The sequence below is a fragment of the Musa acuminata genome, chromosome BXJ3-5 (genome assembly GCF_036884655.1).
Source record: "Musa acuminata AAA Group cultivar baxijiao chromosome BXJ3-5, Cavendish_Baxijiao_AAA, whole genome shotgun sequence".
In the NCBI taxonomy this organism is placed as follows: Eukaryota; Viridiplantae; Streptophyta; class Magnoliopsida; order Zingiberales; family Musaceae; genus Musa; species Musa acuminata.
The window spans coordinates 22439280-22448925 of NC_088353.1; positions in this window are offsets into that span (position 1 = coordinate 22439280).

Here is a 9646-nt window from a genome sequence, read left to right on the forward strand (position 1 = left end):
CATCCTGCGTCACTCAAAACGTAGATTAAATCATAAACATATATCAAGTAGTTTCATCATCAAAATACGAGATTCAACACTAATGGCTTTAGGAGAAGAGGTATGTGATTTATTTAATGAAGATTTATCTTTTGAAGAACTCTCTATCGCTTTTCATGAATTATTTGATGAATGTAGAACTGTTAGCAAGAAGTTAAGTATCTTAAAGAAAGAGCATGCTTTTTTTTGGTAAGTAAAAGTAAATTGATTATGTGTAAAGTTTCTACAAATAGCTTTATCTATACAAGTCATAGACAAAGCCAAGTAACTCATAGAGTGCGAATGCGATAGTTATGACTACACATGCTGTAGACTATAACTACCTGTGGGTACATTATTTGGCATCATTCCCAAGATCTTTAGCTAATAGCAAAATTAAATTTGATAAAAATATCTTTTTCTCTTCGGGTGAAGTGCTCGGTTTTGAGATCATGCTCCATACAGAATCTTGAGTCTCTAATAATCTCTTTCAATAGCTGAGCATTGTTTGTGTGTTGACCTTCAAAGATTCTATTACATCTCTCCTTCCACTTCCACCAAATAGCACATCTGAAAGTAACCTTTGCCAGTTGTGTAAGAGGCTCTTTTCTTGAGAAACATTGCATGAGGTTGCCTAGTTCTTGGTGCAAGTTTGGTTGCGGCAATCTATTGAGTTCAAATCACCGGAGAATCTCCTTCCATATCCATTTTGTATAATCACATGCAAAATAGAGGTGGTCAAAAGTTTCTTCTTGTTGCAAACAAAGGGAGCATTGGTTAACATGATAGATACCTCTTCTTTTCATATTGTCTATTATAGGTTGTTTATTGAGAAGGGTCTGCCATGTACATAAGGAGTGTCTTTGTGATCCCGGTCGATCCCATGTCCAACTGCTTGGGACCCACTTGTTATTTCTTTGCCTAATTTGATTCCATGCGGATGTGGCACTAAATTTGCCATTGTCATGAGGCCAAATAAGTATATCTGAAGAGTTGTTCCTGATTGGAATAGCTATGATAGTCGGCCAAAGTGATAACATTTCGGGAGAAATAGGATTAGGGAGACACCAGGTACCGTTAGCATTGAACTCGGAATCCTTCCAATCTTTGGGAGCCCCAAGATCTTTTCGTATTCTGTCGCCATATAATTGAAATATACTCTTCCCATTCACCCAAGGATCGTACCATATATTAGTACTAGTTCCAGAAGAGAGTGCATAAGAAAGAGCATGCTTTACTACAAGATAAGTTTGATAGTCTTCCATGCTCTAAGTGTGAGCATTTAGAAGCAATAAAAAATGAAAATTTGCTTCTTAAAGAAACCTTAAACAAGTTTAAGGTTGGTAGCAAAGGATTAGATATGATCCTTGCACACAAGGGTCACGTCGCAAATAGAAATGGAATTGGATTTGTAAAAGGATTACATCAAAATCCTACCACTTTCATAAAAGGACCTACATTACATGTTTCCTCTTGTATGAAATGCAACTTCTGTTGCAAATCCAAACATATTGCCTACAAATGTCCATTTAGGAAAATTAGTTCACAAAAATTAATATGGGTTCCTAAAGGAACTATAAAGGATTCAATAATAAATAACAAAGTTAGTGGATCAATTTTTGAGGCACCCAAAATCAAATGGGTACCTAAAAGTCATCCTCTTTTGTAGACAAACCCACAAGCTAGGAGCAAGAGATGGTATCTCGATAGTGGATGCTCAAGACATATGACTGGAGATCCATCTCATTTCTCTATGCTCACTAGCAAAGAAGAAGGGTACGTCACCTTTGGAGACAACAACAAAAGCAAAATCATTGGCAAGGGAACTATTGGTAACAAATTTAGTTTTTCCATTGATGATATTTTACTAGTTGATGGATTGAAACATAATCTCTTGAGTATTAGTCAACTATGCGATAAAGGTTATATCGTTAGATTCGAATCAAATATGTGTATTATCGAAAAACCAAACAATAACTTGACTATGATTGCATTAAAACAAAATAATGTCTACACCATCAACCTTGATGAATTAAGTAATGAAATGTGCTTCTCCGCTCTAAATGATGATGCTTGGCTTTGGCATAGGAGATTAGGTCATGCAAGCATGAAACTAATATCTAAGATCTCATCTAAAGAATTAGTACAAGGGATTTCAAATATGAAGTTTACTAAGGACAAAGTATGTGATGCATGTCAACTAGGTAAACAAATAAAAACTAGTTTCAAATAAAAAAATCAAATTAGCACCACTAGACCACTACAATTGATCCATTTGGACTTATTCGGATCAATTGACACAACAAGTCTAGGTGGAAGCAAATATGCGTTTGTAATTATGGATGACTATACTAGGTATACTTGGACCTATTTCTTAGTCCACAAAAGTGATTGCTTCAAGTGCTTCTCTAAATTTTGTAAACTCACTCAAAACGAAAAAGGTTTCATGATTTCATCAATTCGGAGTGATCACGGTGGCGAATTTCAAATCCATGACTTTCAAAATTTTTGTGAAGTTAATGGATACAATCACAACTTCTCCACTCCGAGGAATCCCCAACAAAATGGAGTAGTTGAAAGAAAAAATAGAAACCTACAAGACATGGCAAGAACTATGTTAAATGAACATAGTTTACCTAAGTATTTTTGGGCCGAAGCCGTAAATACGGCTTGCTACATTATGAATAGAGTCCTAATAAGACCATCCTTATCAAAAACTCCCTATGAATTGTGGAATAACAAAAAAACAAATATTTCTTATTTTAATGTTTTCGGTTGTAAATGCTTTATTTTGAATAAAAGGGATGTCTTAGGAAAATTTGATGCTAAATCTGATGAAAGCATCTTTCTTGGTTACTCTTCCGTTTCTAAGGCTTTTCGGGTTTTTAACAAAAGAACGTTAGTAATAGAAGAGTCTATTCATGTAGTTTTTAATGAAATTTCTAATTTAGAGAAAAATGATTTTGATGATGATCTTGGTTTTGATAATTTGAATTTAAATTAACCTCCTCCTTAAAATAGCAACTTGGATACACCTTCTTCCGAAATTTCCTTACCCAAGGAATGGAAGTATATAGATGCTCATCCAAAGGAGCTAATTATAGGAGATACATCAAAAGGGGTTCAAACTCGTTCCTCTTTCAAGAATTTTTGTGCTAATGCCGCCTTCCTTTCTCAAATTGAACCTAAATGTATTGACGAGGCCATAAAAGATGATTTTTGGGTTATTGCAATGCAAGAGGAATTGAATCAATTTGAGATGAATAAGGTATGGAAGCTTGTTCCTAGACCTAGTGACCATTTAGTCATTGGTACTAAATGGGTCTTTAGAAACAAGTAAGACGAAAATGGTATCGTGGTTAGAAACAAGGCTAGATTAGTGGCCAAAGGTTTCAACCAAGAAGAAGGTATCGATTACGAAGAAACCTTCACTCCCGTGGCTCGATTAGAAGCCATAAGGATGCTCATTGCCTATGCTAGTAGTAATAATTTTAAACTATTTCAAATGGATGTCAAAAGTACTTTCTTGAATGGTTTTATTTTCGAAGAAGTATATATTGAACAACCTCCTCGATTTGAAAATTCTCTTCTTCCTAATCATGTATTCAAATTGACTAAAGCTCTCTATGGCTTGAAACAAGCTCCTAGAGCTTGGTATGAAAGGCTTAGTTCCTTTCTTATTTTAAATAATTTTACCAAAGGCAAGGTTGATACTATATTGTTTATTAAATATTTTAAAAATAATTTTCTTATTATACAAATTTATGTTGAATATATTATTTTTGGCACTTCAGATGAATCACTATGTGAATCATTTGCCAAATGTATGAGTCATGAATTTGAAATGAGTTTAATGGGTGAATTAACTTTCTTTTTAGGATTACAAATCACACAACTTAGTGATGGTATATTTCTTAACCAATCCAAATATACATTAGAATTGTTAAAACGATTTAACATAGATAATTCAAAAGCAATAAACACCCTATGTATACTGCGACTAAGTTAGATATGGATGAAAATAGTGAAAATTTTGATCAAAAAACATAAAGGGGAATGATAGGTAGTCTACTCTACCTCACTGCGACTAGACCAGATATTATGTTTAGTGTAGGACTTTGCGTTAGGTTTCAATCTAATCCTAAATTATCTCATCTTAAGAGTGTTAAAAGAATATTTAGGTATCTTAAAGGAACTCCAAATTTAGAATTGTGGTATCCAAAATCTGAAAAATTCGATCTAATAGCTTATGCAGATGCCGATTTTGGCGGATGCAGGATAGATAGAAAAAGTACATCCAAAACATGCCAATTTTTAGGACATGCACTTGTTTCTTGAACTTCCAAGAAACAAAATTCAGTTGCACTATCTACGGTGGAAGCTGAATACATTGCTGCAAGTGCATGTTGTGCACAAGTTATTTGGATGAAAAATACATTAGAAGACTATGGAATTCACTTTAAAAATATTCCCATAAAATGTGATAATACTAGTACCATATGTCTTACTAAAAATCCAATTCAGCACTCTAAAACTAAGCACATCGACGTTAGGCATCATTTCATACGCAATCATGTCCTTAACAATGATGTTGTTCTAGAATTCATTGACACAAAGCATCAATTAGCAGATATATTTACAAAAGCTTTGAACGAAGACCAATTTGAATTCATTAGAAGGGAATTAGGTATGTTAAATTGTCCCTAAAAATAAACTTGTTTGAATGGATTTTTCGTAAAGTTTTTCATCCTCTCTCTATTACTCGATGAATCTTATCCTTCTCTTTTGATTCTAAATGACATGTTAAATTATCTTATCCTATCTTGAGTCAAACACCGCTCCCATCTGATCAAGATTAATGATTTTATGATATTTTATGAATCTCGAAATTGATTTTGATGGCTTAATTATGAGTTTCAAGTAGACGATGTAAATTTAAATGAGTTTGTATTCGAATTATGATCTTGACTTATTGGAGTTACTACTTGATATTTTTTAATCACAATCTCTTCCTTGCACACCTACAATTTGTGTTATTTATCGAAAGAAGAGATTTGATAAAATTGATAAATACTGAATTTTCCTTTAGGTGAACTATGTGTAAATATTTTAGCATACTTAATTTTGGATGATGGATTTTCGTATGATCAATGCTGAATTCCTGATATTATAATCACAAGTTATATTCTTCAAGTCTCATTCCCTTTTTGTTGATGACAAAGTGGGAGAAAAGTGATGACTTGTACCATTTTGATAGCATGACATATATGAATTTCAAAAGCATGTGTGATATGAAAGTCTTATATGTTAGGATCGGAGCGGCACTAAGAGGGGGGGAGGGTGAATTAGTGCAGCGGATTAAAACTTCAATTTTAGAAAATCTTTCGTACGATAAAAATAATGTTTTGTTTGAAACCGTTTCAATTGCGTTGAAAGCGTACGTAATAAGATGAGGGCAGTGAACTTAGCAAAGTAAAGGTTTGCAGAAAGATAAATGCATAAACATAAACGCAAACCGGATATTACGCCGATTTTAAAGTGGTTCGGTCAAATGACCTACATCCACTTGCGAGGCCCCTCTTCGATGAGGCTCCCACCTTCCACTAGCAAATCTCTTGAAAGGGAAGGGTAAATACCCCTCTTACAACTCTTTACAAGCGGTTCACTCTCTTACAAATTTTCAGCAAGAAAGAAGGAGGTGAACAATAAGATTGTCATCTAAATTCTCAATAAGATTGGGAGCCCCAAAATTGCTCTGTGTGTGCTTTAACCTCATCTAAATTCTCAATAAGATTGTCATCTTTGTCTCTGCATTTGCTGATACGGTTAATCGCCCTTCGAGTAGCAATTGAAGTATAGAAAAATTTAGTATTGGAATCCCCTAGTGTAAGCCAATGCTGTCGAGACTTCTGCTTTACAAAACTTTCCTCCTGTTTTAAGGCTTGCATGAAGATATTTCTGGCTTCTGTCTCTTTGTAGATAATATTTTCATCATTTGGTTGAAGTTGCAGCTCATGTTGCAATGACATTAGTTCCTGGGGCTCCCAAAGATCTTGGTGACAGAATACGAAAAGATCTTGGGGCTCCCAAAGATTGGAAGGTTTCTGAGTTCATTGCTAACGGAACCTGGTGTCTCCCTAATCCCATTTCTCCCGAAATGTTATCAATTTGGGCGACTATTATAGCTATTCCAATCAGGAACAACTCTTCAGATATACTTATTTGGCCTCATGATAATGGCAAATTTAGTGCCACATCTGCATGGAATCAAATTAGGCAAAGAAATAACAAGTGGGTCCCAAGCAGTTGGACATGGGATCGACCGGGATCACAAAGACATTCCTTATGTACATGGCAGGCCCTTCTCAATAAATTACCTACAATAAACAATATGAAAAGAAGAGGTATCTATCATGTTAACCGATGCTCCTTTTGTATGCAATAAGAAGAAACTGTTGACCACCTTTATTTTGCTTGTGATTATACAAAATGGATATGGAAGGAGATTCTCCAGCGATTTGAACTCAATAGACTACCGCAACCAAACTTGCACCAATAACTATGCGACCTCATGCAATGTTTCTCAATAAAGGGGCCTCTCACACAACTGGCAAAGGTTACTTTCAGATGCGCTATTTGGTGGATGTGGAAGGAGAGATGTAACAGGATATTTGAATGCCAATATACAAACAATGCTCAGCTATTGAAAGAGATTATTAGAGACTCATGATCCTGTATGGAGCAAGATCTCAAAACGGTGCACTTTACCCAAAGAGAAAAAGATATTTTTATCAAATTCAATTTAGCTATTAGCTAAAGATCTTGGGAATGATGCCAAATTATGTACCCACAGGTAGTTTTGATATATCTGGATAAATATTTTCTTTGATGATTGTAATTAGGAGTTATAGTCTACAGCATGTGTAGTCATAACTATGAGTTACTTACTTGGCTTTGTCTATGACTTGTATAGATAAAGCTATTTGTAGAAACTTTACACATAATCAATTTACTTTTACTTATAAAAAAACATTAGTTCCTTTCTGCACAATTGAACTCTGGTGTTAATATGGCCAAAGGTATTTGTATTCCACTCCTTTAGTGCTGCTTTACAGGCTTTGAGCTTTTGACATAAGATGTAAGTGGCGGCAGCGGCGATACTGTAGCGGCGACCAGATCTTGGACGACGGTACTGTAGCGGCGGCGATACTATAGTGGCGGCGGCGATACTATAGCGGCGACCAGATCTCCCTAGGACGATCTGACTCCTGCAGCATCGGCTTTCTCCCACGGGCGAAGGGCGACGGTACTGTAGCGGCGGCGGACCAGATCTAGGGCGACGGTACTGTAGCGACGACCATATCTCCCTAAGGCGATCTAACTCCTGCAGCGTCGGCTTTCTCCTACGGGCGAAGGGTGACGACACTGTAGAGGCGATCAGATCTCCCAAGGACGACGGTACTGTAGCGGCGGCGACGACACTGTAGCAGCGACCAGATCTAGGGCGACGACACTGTAGCGATGACCAGATCTCCGTAGCGTCGGCTTCTCCCCAAGGGCAACGATTCTGTAAACCAGATCTCCCTAGGGCGACGATACTGTAGCGGCGATCTAATATACTACAGCGGTGGCTTTTCCCAATGGCGGCGTTTCTGTAGCGGCGACCAGAAGAGGGATCAAACATGGCAGCGACGGCCCCTAGGGTTGGCGATGGTGGCGAGAGGGTTGCAAGGCTCCCTACCGCTACCCCCCAACCTTTCCAGAGAGAAACTCCTTCGACGAAGCAGCATCGAAGCAGGTCGCGCTCTAGATCACGGCAGCATGCTCTCATTTCCAACGATCCTCGGCCTTGGACTAGCCTCTTCAAGGCTCCTCCGGTTGGAAGTCCAGGTCTAAGCTTGGAATTCTTTACTCCAGAAGTTCAGGCTGATAAGAAGATTGCTGTATACGAGACTGCTAATTCAGTAGAGCTTATTGAGACATGGTCTATGGCGATTGTTGGCTATGTGGTAGGTCTCAAAACATCTTATTTCCCACTATCCTCATTTATCAAAACTCGATGGGGAATATACTCTGAAGAAGATTTGCAACGAATCCTCGAAGGATTCTGGACTATCCGCGGTCATCCAATGATTCTACGACGTTGGTCTCCTGATGTCCGTTTGGAGTAAGATAGCCTACAGTCTATTCCATTATGGGTATCCTTTCAAGGACTGCCTCTACATCTTTGGAGTCGACGTTTTATTGCAAAGTTATGTAGCACTCTGGGACAGCCACTCTACATCGACAAAGCAACAGCAGCTCAGACGAGATTAGCATTTGCACGAGCATGTGTCATGGTTTCTTCCGATGAAGATCTTCCTAATGAGGTTTTCTATCGTGATTTTGACGGGAACACTCGGAAGGTACATGTCTCATATTCCTGGAAGCCACAACGATGTCAGCGTTGCTTATCTTTTGGTCATGCAAATGGAGCTTGTCATCAAACCCCAAAACCAACCACAAAGGTCTATCAACCACGTCAAGCGCATCAGCAACAAAGTGATTCTTCTCTAATGGCACTAGCACCGATGGTGGCAAAAACTATTGAGCATTCCGACTCGCAAGGAAAGAACTGCGGACAGAAGGACAATTCCAAAACATTATCTCTTCCTATAATGTCAGAGCCTTCCACAACAGAGGTTTCCCATGGTACTAGTGGACAGGAGAAACATAAGTCAGGAACTTCATCTCTTCCAATATCATCGGATCCATCCACAATAGCTCAACGAACTCAGGTCCAAGCAAATATCGCCAGCAAGGATATTCTTCCTCAACAAACTCAAGCCACAACAAACATCGCCAACAAGGATATTCTGTCTCAACAAACTCATGCCCCAACAAACCTCTCTAGCCAGGTTGCTCCAACAAATACTATCCAAGATATTGTGCTGCAACAATCTTATCGAGCTTTAACAAACCCTGCCAATCAAGATCACATGATTCAAGGTACTTTAAAGTTTAAAAATCTGCAAGCTGTAGATGAAGTGGATAAATATAGGAATAAAGCCATAAAAGGTAAGGGTATTGTGAGGGAGGAAAATGCAAAACCGAAGGATAAGAAAAAGGATGGTACAATCCATCCAAAGTCGTAGGATGAATACCTTACTACCTTTTCATTTGTTTATTACTAATGAAGATAACATGCTGGAATGTTCGCGGACTTAATAAGCCGGAGAAATGTCGGGAGCTCAACAGAATAATCAAGTCTGCCGCATGTGATATTGTTATTCTAGTGGAAACGAAAAGTAAACAATCGCGCGTTCAAGCTCAAAAGAATTTAATATGGCCGGACGCAGAACTGTTTACCAATGACTCAAATGAAACTTTTGGTCGAATATGGGTATTATGGCATCCTAACTCTATTAATGCTTTGTTTATTTCTGCTACTGATCAATTCATTCATCTTAAGGTAGAGAATAAAAAGAATGGCTGTCAATTCAATTTCACTGGCATATATGCTTCGAACAGTATGCAAGAAAGAAATACTCTTTGGTCTGACCTGATTAATATTGTAAATGGCTGTCTCAATGTACCTTGGATTGTTCTTGGAGACTTTAATACTGTTCGGTACACAAATGGAAAAGAG